This window comes from Perca fluviatilis, chromosome 16, assembly GCF_010015445.1.
Source record: "Perca fluviatilis chromosome 16, GENO_Pfluv_1.0, whole genome shotgun sequence".
NCBI lineage: Eukaryota > Metazoa > Chordata > Actinopteri > Perciformes > Percidae > Perca > Perca fluviatilis.
In genome coordinates this window covers 28,263,631-28,279,072 of record NC_053127.1, presented here as the reverse complement: position 1 = coordinate 28,279,072, position 15,442 = coordinate 28,263,631, and the positions used below count along the sequence as shown (strand labels likewise).

General features: G+C 40.9%; 1 protein-coding gene across 3 annotated transcripts in view; it reads left to right on the top strand.

Annotated features, from left to right (window-relative positions):
• The window catches only part of srrm3 (serine/arginine repetitive matrix 3), a 94,173-nt gene that overhangs the window by 34,061 nt on the left and 44,670 nt on the right, over positions 1 to 15,442 (top strand). The window contains exon 1 of one of the 3 annotated variants that reach the window (XM_039776633.1): positions 14,661 to 14,925. The exons of the other annotated variants lie outside the window; for them this stretch is intronic. The gene's annotated coding sequence lies outside the window, so the exon portion shown is untranslated. Of the gene's footprint in view, positions 1 to 14,660; positions 14,926 to 15,442 lie in introns of those variants that run through there. 3 annotated transcript variants of the gene reach the window in all.

The window sequence follows — 15,442 nt, the reverse complement described above, 5'->3', positions numbered from 1 at the left end:
TCATTTTCTGAACTAACCAGACCGTTTTAGCGGGGGTCCCACAGCCCTGTGTTCCCACATTTCTAAGATTTTTTCTTAAAATTAGGCCCTATGTTAGGGTTAGGGTTACATTCCATCTGTAGTCCATCGCTACTGGATAATAGGTTGGGTGTAATTGGCTACCAAATTGGGAGAAAGGGGGATAAAATCTCTTAATGAAAAAGGAAATGTGGGAACATAGGGCCTAATTTCGGAAAAAAAAATCTTTGAAAAGTGGGAACATAGGGCTGTGGGGCCTAATTTTCAGTGAAAAAAGAATTCTTAGAAATGTGGGAACATTTTAGCCTGAACCGTTTTGGCTGTTTCTCTTATTTTTGTCTTACCCACCGTCGTTACTGATGATTATTTATCTAAAATGTCATTGGTAAAATATTTTGAGAAAGCACAGATTGTCAACCCTACAATTGCAATATCGACATTGAGGTATTTGTTGGAGAATATCATAATATTTGATTTCCTCCATATCGCCCAGCCCTAGGTCCAAGCTGAAATGTCTCTGGATATACTGTTGGTGTCACAGTCTGTCTCTCTGTCCATCCTCTTCTAATTCCCAAGGCCCCTTCATTGCCATTTTCCATCCATCCACCAGATGCCCTGGGACTTTCCTTTCTTTCCCCATCACCTGGCTGTCCCATCCATCTTCACACTTGTTCCCACTTCCCTCATTAGCTCTGCGCTTGCCTGGCTCTCCTCGCCCACCCCTTCACCTGCATCTCCTTCCCTCATCAGCCACTCTCTCTATATACCTGCCCACATCCTTTTCTTCCTCTCACTTCATCGTAGCTGCTTTCTCTCTGTGTGCTTTTGTGTTCCACTGGTTGCCTGCCTGCAAGCTGTTTCATTAAGAAATCCCATCCTGCTGCGTCCTCAGCCTGCATGTGGGCCCTGTCCCCGTGGCCCTGCATAAACCAGCCGTGACCGTTGGATAGATGGTCGCCATGGAATCTGGTGCAGACATTTTTAAGTTCCCCTCAGGATTTCAATAACTTTGGTCCAATTCTTTTCAACTCGACCACATACTTTCAAAACTAATGATATAAATCCCGTAAGTCTCACCTGCATTGAAAACTTTCCGGTTCTCACGGAGTTAGAAGTCACGGTTGGTTTTGATCATTCTTATATAAGTCAGTGATAATTTGCATGGAAATATTTATGAATGAATAATTTATAGGAGTTTTCAATAACTTTGGTCCAATTCTTTTCAATTCGACCAAATACTTTCAAAACTAATGATATCATTCTCATAAGTCTCATTAGTGCTTTGTGTTTAGTGCTAATTAGCAAATGTTAACAATTTAGACTGAGATTGCTAACATTATTCCCAATAAACATTAGCATGTTAGCACACTGATGTTAGCATTTAGCTCAAAGTACAGTCACACAGAGCACAGCAGCATGGCTGTGGCTGTTTTTCTAAGATTATTATTATTATTATAAGATTATGATATGGATTTTTAAATGCAGTAATTATGATACTCAGAGGAGAAAATAACGGGGTAGGGTGAAAATTGTGTTTTAATTATTGTGTTTATCATTAATCACAAATAAAAAGGTTTTGTTAATCAAAATATTGAGACCCCAATTGAGCAATAAATAACCACTTGTGTATTTGGCAGGCCACTTGAAGCTGAATGATGTTCTAGTAGCACTTTAAATGGAGAAAACAAAAGCCCTCATAATGTATTACAGGAAGTAGTCGAAATGGTCTGGCTGGTGCTTGAACATTTCACAATGTCTGTAAATTAGCAGTAGCTCACTGTTTATAAAGGCTCAGTATACTGTCTGTTACTTTTCCTCAGTGATATACTGTACATCTTGACACTGTTAGAAACTGCCAGGGTTTTGGTGCAGTTAATCTAGATATGCCTGATACAACATAAAATGGCTTTGAGAGTCAATAAACTAGCTTGGAGTGTCCTTTTACATCCCAGCTGTTATCATTTAAGATGCAGAAGTGCTCTTTGAAGCAACTGAGAAGTAAAACCAATAAACATGACTCAGTCTCTTTTGGCCTTGTGCCTTCTCATCTGTCCTTGCCGCTCTTCTGTTGGTGTGAGTGGGTGGGAGATGCTTTTATATAATTCTTCACTTAATTCCCTCCAAAATGCTACAGTACCTTTAAGAATTCACTAGGGCTAGGGCTGCACAAAACATCTTTTTTTTTTCTTTAATCATCATCGCGATATCAACTGGCGCAATAAACACGTCGCAAAAGGCTGCGACACATCGCACATGTCGCATAATGCTTTTTTCCGCGTTGGTTAAAAGAAAAAATCAGCATCAAACTGCACTTTACAATGAAACTATCAGTCTTTTTTAGTGGTGCCTTTTTATTTTTTTTAGTGCTGCCTTTTGTGTTCAGTTTAATGTTCAATTTGTTCAATAAAAGAATGTTGGAAATTATTTCCTTTTGGTTTTTTTTTTTTTTATTTACCAATCAATTTGTTGTATTTTAGCAAAATACTGAAAGCAGCAGAAATGCGAGTACAAATTAATATTGGTTTATTTATTGCAAGTAACTAATTCACGCCACTTGATTTGAATATATACTGAGCTGACCTGACGATGATCAGCAGCATCACGCTGATCACTGCAGTCATTTTGCACTGATAAACGAGAATGCCACCAATCGTTTTATTTCAATTTTCATAAATCAGTTTGAAACATTTGAACTGAAACAAAACAAATTGGGTGTTAGCTGGTCGGCAACTAACAACAAAATCATTTGACAGAGAGCCTTAGTCCCCAGTGTCATTCCCCAGAGGTTTGAGCTCATGACTCATCCCCCTGCATGATTTCCGTTCTGCATAAAGCTGTGTGTTGGCAGAGGAGGGCCGCCGGCTGCTGGTGATTACGACCCTGGAAAGGTGTAGGCAGCAAACCTGTATTTAGAATCAGCCCTTTGGCTGCACCAAGCAAAACAACACCTCTGCAATCCCCCTGTCAAGTTGTATTCTTGTGGGAAATGAAAAGGGCCTTTTGTCTGAAAGTTTGAGAGACTTTGCTGTTGGTGTTGTTTTTGCTATGATTGGTGGAAGGTGGTTGTTATGTGGGATGAAAATGGATGCGCCGCTTGGCAGAGGTGAACGTGTTTGTGTGCAGTCTCAGAGGGACGTCCCTGCAGTCCAGGGGTGATTCTACTCATGGAATGAATGTCTGCTGGTAACTGACAGGCATCACTTTGTATCAGGAAGCTGATCGCTTCTGCGCTCCAGAGTGCTGTGTCAATTAAAGAGCAGCAGCGCTGGCAAGTGGAAAAGAGGACAGCCTCATTTCTGTGCCGCCGCCGTCTGGATATTGGCTTCAGATTGCTGCAGGCACGGACTCTATTCAGCCAACTCTCGGTTTGACTGGCTCCATCACCCATTCACAGCAGGCAGGTGGATAACCGAGAGATTCCATCCATATCAATAACCTGCCTTCAAAGCATACAGTGTGGAAAGCATGGTGAAATAGATGGCGCACTGTGAAATATCGTGAATCCTTCACCGCGGTTTTAAATAAGCGACTGGAACCGGACTTCCTGTGATGAAAATGCATTTGTGTTTGTGTTTCCTGAACCCAAAGTGTACACTCCTCTAGGCTGTAAACTTCACTGCTCATACGGTAACCACGATCACTCCTCACTGAGCCTTTGACGAGGAACCTCTGCCACTTTTAAGCCGCCCTTTACCCAGAGCACTCTGGTTCTACTGACTTTTCCAGATTAGGTTTTCTTTGAAGCTGACTGTGCAATAGAAGTTACAGGTGCTCCAGCATCCTTGCCTCTTACAGAAACCTGCATCGAAAAACTTTCCGGTTCACTCTGAGTTAGAAGTTGCGGCTAGCTTTGATCATTATTATATAAGTCGGTGATCATTTCAAAGAGGAACATCTGTGTAAATATGTGAAATTAAGATAATGACGTTGGGAGATCAGTTGAGATCAGCCACTGACTGCGTGCACAGAAGCACTTGCTGGTATGGTGCTGAGCTAATCGGCTGGACGTTTGATTAATTCTATAATACATGGTCGGTTTGGATGGAGAGTGCACGGGGCAGGCGGATCTCCAGATGACTCTTTGACAATCCCTGCATGAGACATCAGACAGAGAGGGACAGAGGGCACAGTGGAGGAAATTGCTGTTATCGCTGTCCTTGAATGAAAGAAGGTGTTTTCTTTTTCGTTTTGCTTAAATTCCACTCTTCAATTTCTGCTGCCCTCTAAGTAAGATGAGTCACATGCAGAGGTTTGAGTTCTGCGAACATCATTATATCCCTCTGGGATTAATTTACGCTTTTGAAAGAAAGAGGGGAATGTATTGCCTCAGTCTGAAAATGCAATAAGAGTTTGGCCAGAGGTTTTCAACACCCTGCAGTATTTGTTGCAGCTAGATTTTCAGCTCCCTCTCGGAAGCACACTGTGGCGGTATCAGAAAAACTGCTTTGTTGGCTAAAAGAACATTGAAGCTGTAGTAATGGAACAAAGGCCAAAGCAGTTGATGAAACCTGAAATGCAACTTAAGAAGGATCTGCTGAGTAAGCAGGGACACGTGATAGAGGCTGCATCCATTAGTACACTCAGCATGGACTAAGCTGAAATATTTTCTCAAAGAAAAGCACGCACCTTATCTTCTGTAACTTATTTTAAGTTAAGTTTTATTTAATGAGATGTGCTCACTTTTATGTACTGCAGGGACAGAGGGCTTAGTATTCTGTAATTGAAGTGTGTGGCAGATTTAAACAAGGCTGAGATGCTATAGAGAAATCATATAGGGCTTTTCCAGCAAGCACATTTAGATAGGCACGTGTGTCTCTCAAATCTATGGATGCACTGCTTTATGGTTATGTTATTGGTATGATCCGTTGAGAGTTTAATGGAGGGTTGATATCAGTTTGGTAGATTTGCTAGCCTCTGCCAAAAGAAGGCAAATGTGACTCCCAGTAACTCCAAAGTCCTTGCATTTTATCTGTTTTGTGTTCCTAGCTGGCATGCTGATGTTAACCACTAATACTACATTTAGGAATCAACTGCTCTTGTTCAGTCAGAGGGTGCGTGACTCAGAACAGGAGAGCACTGTTGTGTGCAGTCAGCGTGGCTAACGTTAAGCTAGCTGTTAATGGTCAGTAAATGGCTCCAAAATGTACCCTGGCTGTTGTTAAACAAACCACAATGTTTACACATTTTACAATGTGTAAATAAAAAAACAACAACAATATACTGAAATAAATCTGGCATTTTCTTCACTTGAATGAGGTGATCAAAGTCTAAAAATGGAAAGTCTGAAAAAGTTTAAAATAAAATTTAAACATTTTGCCAAAGATTATGTATATATATATTTTTATATCAGATAATTTCATTGTCCTTCTAAGATCACGCTTTCATCACGCATACGGGATTAGAGCGAAAATGAAAGAAGATTTGGCATCATCAATAATCCTACATAATCGGTGTGATCCTTATCTGCCCTCCTGCAGAATCCCACTCAGTGTCTGTGTACATGTACAGTGGGGCTCGAAAGTTTGGGCTCCCCAGGTAAAAATTTGTATTAATGTGCATAAAGAAGCCAAGAAAAGATGGAAAAATCTCCAAAAAAGGTATCAAATGACAGATTAGACATTCTTATAATATGTCAAAAAAAGTTAGATTTAATTTCCATCATTTACACTTTCAAAATAACAGAAAACAAAAAAATGGCGTCTGCAAAAGTTTGGGCACCCTGCAGAGTTTATAGCATGCACCGCCCCCTTTGGAAAGCTAAGACCTGACAGTGTCATGGATTGTTCTCAATCATCGTCTGGAAAGACCAGGTGATGTCAATCTCAAAGGTTTTAAATGCCCAGACTCATCTGACCTTGCCCCAACAATCAGCACCATGGGTTCTTTTAAGCAGTTGTCTAGAAAACTGAAACTGAAAATAGTTGACGCTCACAAAGCAGGAGGCGGCTATAAGAAGATAGTAAAGCGTTTTCAGATGCCAATATCCTCTGTTCATCAGGAACAGTGGAAGTTAAAGCAAGATCTGGAAGACCAAGAAAAATATCAGACAGAACAGCTCGCAGGAAAAGCAAGTCAAAACCCACGTTTGACTGCACGATCCATCCAGAAAGATCTGGCAGACACTGGAGTTGTGGTACACCATTCCACTATAAAGAGATACTTGTACAAATATGGTCTTCATGGAAGAGTCATCAGAAGAAAACCTCTTCTACGTCCTCACCACAAAAATCAGCGTTTGAAGTTTGCAAATGAACATATAGACAAGCCTGATGCATTGTGGAAACAAGTTCTGTGGACCGATGACGTTAAAATAGAAGTTTTTGGCCGGAATGAGCAACGGTACATTTGGAGAAGAAAGGGCACAGAATTTAATGAAAAGAACCTCTGTCCAACGGTTAAGCATGGGGGTGGATCAATCATGTTTTGGGGTTGAGTGGCACAGGGAACATTTCACGAGTAGAAGGAAAAATGGATTCAATAAAATTTCAGCAAATTTTGGACGCTAACTTGATGCCATCTGTGAAAAAGCTGAAGTTAAAGACAGGATGGCTTCTACAAATGGATAATGATCCTAAACACGCCTCAAAATCCACGGTGGATTACATCAAGAGTGGTAAACTGAAGGTTTTGCCATGGCCTTCACAATCTCCTGACCTCAACATAATTGAAAATCTATGGATAGACCTTAAAAAGCAGTGTGTGACAGACAGCCCAGAAATCTCAAAGAACTGGAAGACTTTTGTAAGGAAGAATGGGCGAAGATACCTCAAACATGAATTGAAAGACTCTTGGCTGGCTACAAAAAGCGTTTACAAGCTGTGATACTTGCCAAAGGGGGCAGTACAAGGTATTAACTCTGCAGGGTTCCCAAACTTTTGCAGATGCCATTTTTTTGTTTTCTGTTATTTTGAAAGTGTAAATGATGGAAATTAAATCTAACTTTTTTTGACATATTATAAGAATGTCCAATCTGTCATTTGATGCCTTTTGGAGATTTTTCCATCTTTTCTTGGCTATGCACATTAATACAAATTTTTACCTGGGGTGCCCAAACTTTCGAGCCCCACTGTAGTAGTAGTGTGACATGTAGTGTACTGACAGGCAGGGACTGACTCAGGCACACAGACCTGAGCCCATCCCTCCCCTGCCAGTGACCCCACTAATCGCATCAGATGCAGTCCCATGCTAATCATTCCTCCCCTGAGACACTGCACATGGCAACACGCTGGAGTTTATGAGTTTGCGCAGTGTGAATGTAGTTGTGCTACGAGCCAGCTGGAGAAGACGTAAGAGCTGCTGAAAAGTCGAGGAGAGATTTTAAAAAGCACAGTTTGGTCCCTGAGGACGCAAAGCGGGGCAAACTATTCAAAACTCTGTTCTGAGGTTCGAGGGTGCGTTCCTCCGGATTGTCATCCCACGGCTGAGCTGCAGTGCCAGGATGAGCCCAGACGTCACCTTGGAGACAGCATCTCTGTCTTCCTCTGAGGTGACATGTGGGACAGGGGAGGGTTATTTCTGTCACACTCTGTCTCTGGGGTTCCCCAGGATGTTTCTCCACCAAAGGCCACAATTTTTCAGCCGCCTTCTCACCACTCTGTATCTCTCATAGCACTCATTAGTATGTTGACATATACTTTTTATCGTCCCGTTTGTGTTATCTACTTAGCTCCAGATCATGCATACATTTTACCTTGCAGGGCAGCTGGATTCTCGCGATATCACGAGATCTCGCGAGATCGCGGGATATATAAAAGGAACAGTAATGTGTTTGTGTCCAGACTAGGGCTGCACGGTGTCTGAAAAATATGTGATATGCGATAACGTTGAATATTGCGGGAACAATATCACTTGAGATAAATGAGCAGATATTAAAGTGTACTCAGTTCTGCTTTTCTGCTGCTTTCAGTATTCTGCTAAAATACAAAGTTGCTTGTTGAATTTAAAACAAATGAAAGGAAATAATTCAACATAATCCAACATTCTTTTATTGAGCAAATAGAACAATGAATTGAATATAAAAGGCAACACTAAAAAAGAATGACAGAAGACAAAAAAAAATCTCTGATTGTCTTTCGCGATTTGTCGCAGCCTTTCGCGATGTGTTTATTGCGCCAGTTGATATTGCGATGACGATAAAAAACGATGTATTGTGCAGCCCTAGTCTGGACAGCAGTAACCCGAACCAATCCGCTACGGAGAAGCTACTGGCAGCTACGAGACTCGTTTAGGTGTGTGTGACGGCTGCAACTGTTCGTTCAAAACAACGATGGCAGACGTGATAGACAGATGGTTCATCCAATCACCTGCCAAGTACTTTTTTTTTTTTTTTAAAGTGCCTGCCCTTTTCCAAACAGTTTCCAATGACGCCTTCTCAGATGGTTCAAACCATCTGGCGTGTCAGGTTGGCATACGGTGGCTCTTACGAGAATGAAAGTGTAGTTTTTGCAGAGCTCTGCATCTGAGAGAAAAGGTATATATGCTATTGCTGGAATTCTTCAGCACAGCGGCATCAGCCAGGCTCCCGCAGGCATCCTCTCCTCTGCTTTAGCCCTTTCTTTCTCCCTGATAGAGTAGAAATCTCTCTGAACCACACCTACCTTTTTCACTCTGTGGTGCAGCTCCCAAAAAGCACCAACAGAAAAGTAAATGAAGCACTTTACAGAAACTACTCATACTCATGCTAACCCCAATGTCTCTTTTAATAAAGTCAGCTGAATGGTGGGCTGTGCCTGGGCATGAATTTACCAAATCTACTCTCAACAGAAGTCTATCTCTCTTGTAGTATTTAGTATTGTCTCGTTGTGACGTGCTAAATTGCACAAGTGGCAGAGCTTTGGTAAACGGCAGTGAGGCTCTGTGCATGACTATTCCTTCCTCCTTCTATATTACCATTCCTTAGACCTCCTCTGCTCATTTTGTATGCTACTTTCATCCAACTATGATTTAAAAAAATAAATAAATAAATAAATAAAAATAGAGAGAAAAGAAAGTTGATGCTGCTTGTTTCCCGGCACCCAACAGCAGTCCAACGTGCCTGGAATGAAGACAGCTGACCTTGGGAGAGCTAAACCCATCCTCTGGGTGCCAAAGTGCTAGAAACAAAACACAAGCTTCCAGCCAAGGGGCAGATTATTTTTGGACGGAAAGGTGTTATGGAAAGCGGGCGATAGGAGACGGAGAGAGAGAGGGGGAATGGTGTTGGCGAGAGGAGATACAGTCAGGTCTTACTAGGGCTGGGTGTCGTTCAGAAATATTCCATACCGATGATGCCAATACCGTGACTTTGATACCGGTTCCTAAATGCTACTTTTTTCAATACCAATTTTATAAAATAAAAATAAATTACAACATTACACGTTATGGCACAAACCTTTTGTATTTATTTTTCAGCTCTGTGTGTAACGTTAGAGTTTTTCCTGCATGTCTCTACGACGTGTAACTTTAGACAGCCAATCACAAACATTATTAGATCTTGGTATCTATTAGATACAGGGGAGCACAGCTATGGAACAGTTCACACAGAACACTGCATTTCAGTTCACTTTTGTCAAAAATTATGAAAAGAGGTTTAGGACCTGTCTGATGAACCAAACTTAACTGTCTGTATTGATCTGAACGATTCATATCTGATTTAGTTTGGCCTTCCTGTCTCTCATAACTACTCACACATACACACATAAGTTCACACATCATCATTTTATCTATATTCTTGTAATTTATGTTATGCCTTTGTTGTTTTATGTTGCCAACCTTATGCTTGTTTTTGTTTTTTATTCAGTGCTTACTTCAATTTGTAGATTTTTGGACTTTTAATTGTAATTGCTCATTATATATATTTTCTTCATTAGGTGAGATTCCTTCTATAAGCCCCTAGTGATTTTCTTAATCTCACCTGCACAATCTTTCTTTTTATATTTTATTTTCTTGTGTTACTGTTGATGTTATTGTGCTGAATAAACAAATAAAAAAAAATTGAATTCAAGCATGCTGCATGCTTATTGGCTCGCTGACGCTGATGAGATTTACTCCTTATGTATCGAAATTGCGTATTGAATGACGAGGCATTTTTCGATACTCGATAACTTCAGAGTCAATTCGGTCTGTGCCTTAAAAAGTACTGAATGCCGTACCCAGCCCTAGGTCTTACTATGACTTGTGTACACATAGTTTATTCAGAACACCTACATTGACTCAGATTTCTCTTCTTTTTTTTTTGAGAAAGAGAGAAATAGCCACCCAGGATGTGTTTTCATCTTCATTCTGGCAGTTTCAGTCAGGGTCAGGCCCCCTGTTACTGCCACCCTGCAATCATGGTTGAGGTGCTGTGTGAGATCCAATCATTGGAGACTTTTGTGCACAACACACAGTGACCTAGCTTGCTATGAGAATGGGGGCGGGAGCTTAGAGAGGGAGAGAGCTGGCTTTTAGTGAGGAAAGTGGCTACAAGGAGCCCGGTCCCACCTCTCGGCTGTTTCCTCTCGAGTGTAGCAGGTGGAATGGAATCCACTTAAACAAGACTGAGACTAAAGCACAAGACAAGTCGGAGTGTGCTGTTATCTCTGTGTGTTTTTCCACTCTAAATTGCAAAGTCAGCCCCATTAACATATCAATAGATTTTAATTAGGCATCAAAATAAGAGGGAGAAGAAATGATAAGATGGAACGACAATTGTTGCTGCGATGGAACTGGATTGTTGCGATGGCCAGCATTAATGCAGCAGTACTTAAGAGACATTTCTACCTTCAGTATTGATTTTATGCCAGTGCTGGATGATACACAGATCAATATTGGCTGTAAAGAATCTAATTCCCCTGCTTACAGTCAAGTGCAAACTGTAGTCAACCACAGAATACAATTATAACTGCAGAATGAGATTCATCTGAGATTCAGTCTTCTAGTACATACAGGGCTGTTAATGCCTTATTTACATTACCAGGCAGGTCTATCAAGACCACATGTACAGATGGCCATGCATATGTTCTGTACTCAAAGTGTCCTGCTGTGTAGGTTTACCATGTATGCACTATGTTCATATAATCAGTTACAGAAAACATGCTGTATAAAGAACGAGATGCCCATTTCCTACCACTGATGGAGAACTAATCGTACCAAATTGCTAAAACTCTTCCCACGTCGATACAATTGACAATGACTGTAATGATTTATAAGTACTGATGTGTTGACGCTAAGCTGTAATGTTCCATCTAGTAATTGGTTTATAGACAGAAATGCTATATTTTCACTGCAATCAAATGAAAACAAGACTATCCAAAAATCAGCAAAATGAAATCCATCCACTGCTGTACTGATATTATTTTTAGTTTCTCTATAATGCACAGCCCTCAAATATGTTAAGTATGTTTTTCTCACCAGTTAAATGTATTGCAGCGATAGATTGTAATGCTAAAATAAATGATGTCATTACACACAGAAAATCATGCTTTCATTTCTCCTAATTTGGGATCTCCTGAGATCAATTCCTTGTGTATATTTGCTTCTAATGATGTAGGCAGTTAACTCGTAATCTATCCATCAAATCTCCCAAAAAGATTGCAGCTCACAGGGGCTACAGAGTATAGTACAAATTATGCCATTTACTTTTTGTTAATGATATATTCAGATAAAATCCTCCATGGGAAGAAGAAAAAAAAGTATAATCACACTGTGGCTCAAGTCCAGCCTAATGTCTCATTAGCCTAATGCAACATTAGATTCCTAATGAGACAAAGATTTTTTCACTGTGCAGCCACGGTGAATGTTTATCCTTATTAATTGAGCTTTAATTGCGTGATCCATCTACTATATATCAGATGAGTCAGCCCTGTGTGGGCTACCAGCGGCCGCGTCATTAAGACATCATGATCCTTGTATGGAAATTACAGCAACCCACTATGATTATTTCATGCTACGGGCTTGTTTTGTTGTATAAGGTTTGCTGTGAGCAAGGCAGACAGCCCGACACAGCAGAGGCCTCTATAGTAGCAGCAGCATCCAATCAAGCAGACCGCATGGGCAAAGGTTAAGAACACACAACCGGAACCATCTTCTTTTCTTTCGATTGAGAGAAGGCATGAACTAATGGCTCTTTTATTGTCAAGCAATCCGCGTCATTGCTCCAAAATACAACATTAAATCCAGTAGGCCTCATAGAAAAGTCCAAGGCACTCGTCTAGGGCTGTCCTTGTTTAATGAAATTCTTACTCGACTAACACTCATTCAATGTATTGACTAATCGATTAGTTGATTTGATCGACGGATCTGTCAAACTAAGTTTCTCCACCAAGAATCATGCAAAAAGCACCACTTTAAATCTTGTGTTTACCAGAAATGTGCTCATAGGTTTCTTGGAAGTAAGACATTCAACATGAAAAAAATGACTAATCGACTAAATAAATATTAGTCTACTAAGACCAAAATGACCGATTAGTTGACTAATCGACTAAGACGGAGCAGCTCTACACTCGTCTTTAGAAAAAATTTAAAGTGCCTTTTAATAAATCTGGCACATTCTCACCAGAATCAGATTAATAACATTACGACATTCGCCGTCCAGCCTTGTTCATGGAAGTTATAGGCAAAGGAATGAGGTGAAACAATATAAAGCACCAGGTGTGAGCACCAGGTGTGAGCAAATCAGCAGGTGCACACATTTAGTAAACTGGGATAAAAGAGTGGTTGACCCTGATTACTATATATATATATATATATATATATATATATATATATATATATATATATATATATATATATATATATATATATATATATATATATATATATATATATATATGTGTGTGTGTGTATATATGTGTATATAATTTTTTTTTTTTTACTGGATTTGTTCATGCCCCCTACCAAAGCAAACCATCTTATTTTACAAACACTAGTTCCAAGAATCTCTCCAGTTCTTCGTTTTTCATACAGTATTAAATGTTCAATCTCTTTGTGATTTGAAGTGACGGTGATTAGTGCATGTGGCTTAACAACTTCACTTAACATAATGACTAATTACTAGCAGTGTTTGTTGGGATGTGACAGTCTTCTACGCCCTCGCAGAATTAGCACAAGAGGTTGGTGCCACCTTTAATACAGTCGCTCCAGATAACCTTCAGTCCCTGCAGAGGACTCACACCCGATTAATTGTGTGCTCTGCTGCCTTATCAGCTCACTGACAAGGCTCCCTTTCTGCTCTGATTTCTTTTTTCATTGCACAATTAAATGATTTAGTTGTCTTAATTGGAAAGAGAACAGGTTTTTTGCATCCCCCTCTTGGGAACTAAAGGAATGATGCATTAGCATAATGAGACTGCTTGATATTTACAGCATGGTTTAACACAGACTGGCGCTTGGCCCTGCAGCTTTTGACTCCCACATCTGGTGTTGTGGAGAATTCTATTTGAGGTTGGGAGGGTCCTTTCCTGCAGATTTTCAGATGATATCGACACCTCATTTAAGCTTATTACAGCTGAATTTCTTATGTTCGGTCAGGTGCACGTGGTGAGAGCGGTGCCGTTTGTTACTAGCAGCGACCCGGCAGCCAAGACATGATGTCTCGCACAAATGGGATTAGCAACGGCCCTCCCCTCCGACTGAAAGATCCAGAATGGAGCAGTCCAGCTCAAGCTTTCACAGCCACTGACCACCTGGTCTAATTAAAAAGAATGTAAGACAGGAAGCAGGAAGAGCAATCCGTTGTCACTGGTCTGACATTTCAATTAGCAAAAAACAAGGCCATATTAATTGACTTTCACCCATCTCATACAGAGGGCCTTTTTGTTGTTCCTGTCTCCCTGAATGTCATTTAAAGGTCCCATATTGTAAAAGGTGAGAATTTTTTATTATTATAAAGCAGGTTGAGGTGCTATATAAAAACCGTGAACGTATCAAAATGCTAAATCCACAGAGAAATGCACACAGCCCGTATTCAGAAACTGTGCCTTTAAATGAGCCGTCAGGACTACTGGACGGTTGCGATGTCACAAATATACTATATATAGATAGAAAGTGCTGCTACAGTAATTCCCCGGCTGCAATAACGGGGCAGAGATTCGGTGAGCGCAGATGCGGAAGAGCCGAAAACGCTGACCAATCAGAGCAGACTGGGCCATTTCGGGAGAATGGCTTATAGAGACAGGTGCTAAAACAGAGCGTTTCAGACCAAAATACAAATGTGAATCTGAAAAGGAGCATGGTATGGGACCTTTAAAGTCCACTCTGGGCTAAAATATTCTACAGAGCTGTTCTGTGCCGAGCATGCAGATGAGAGATTGCTGTCATGAAATATCAAGTGCTGATTTGCTGTAAAATTGATTCAGCGATGATGCCTCCTGCTGTCCTGCCACCTGTTCTGTCAGCTGAGAGCCGTGTCGCTACGCACAGATCCACGGTTCGTTACCATGGCGCAGCATTTCAAAAACAAGCAAATCCCTATTAACCAGTCAAACACTTCCAGAACCAGCTCAGGTAGAGAGAACCGCCTGACTACATGGCACGAGATGCTCGCACACTCCCTAATCACTGGATGAAATAAGTGGGGATAAGCTGTGACTGAAGTTCTTGAGGTTGATCCATCCAGCCTTGGCGTCATCTTGTCTCCGCTCCTCCTTTTTGTGTGACAGTGATGAAGTGCCTCAACTAGGTTTTTTTGGCTCCTTGGTGAAAAATGAAGCCATTAGTTGTAGAGCGAGACGACCGGTGAAGGCCTTCCTCTGGCTCTGCATGTTCTACAGCGGCCTTAACAGGACAATCCATCTTAATCAGCGCCCAGTCCACGCAGCACTTGTATTGGAACACACTTTTTTTCCATAACCAAAATGACAACCTCATCCTTTTATCAGTCAACGAGCCAGAAACACAATGGTCGAGCGAGTCAAAACCAAAGGATGCATTCAGTGTTGAAACAAGAAAGTAAGTCAAAGTTTATATTAAACGAAGACGAGCTCAGACGAATCACTACTTTACATTGTCAATCCATTCTTCTCTGTCGCCTGTTTTGTTGCTTCTCCCAGACTCTGTGTGCTCAAGCTGCTTAGTGTCTTCTAGGGCTGCACGATATGAGGAAATAATCTAATTGCGTTAATTTTGACTGAGATAGCGATAGTATTCCCCTTATTGGAAGGAATGATCATTTTTGTATCATTATTCTCATTGAAACATTTTTTTTTTGCAAGGATCTTTAGTCTGTAGGATAGGATGTGTAGGCCAGGAAGTCTCTGCAGCACCATAATACTTTTTTTTTAGAACGGTTTGACACATCGTTAGCCTTTAACAAATATTGCCCCCCCCCGAGATTTGGATAGTCCATATTCCAATTACGATAAAAATGGGGGTTAATTGGGCAGTCCTAGTGTCTTTCACTCTTATCCTCCTTTGACTCACATGCTGCATGTATGGTGGTGTGTGACCTTGGTTCCCCCCCCCCCTA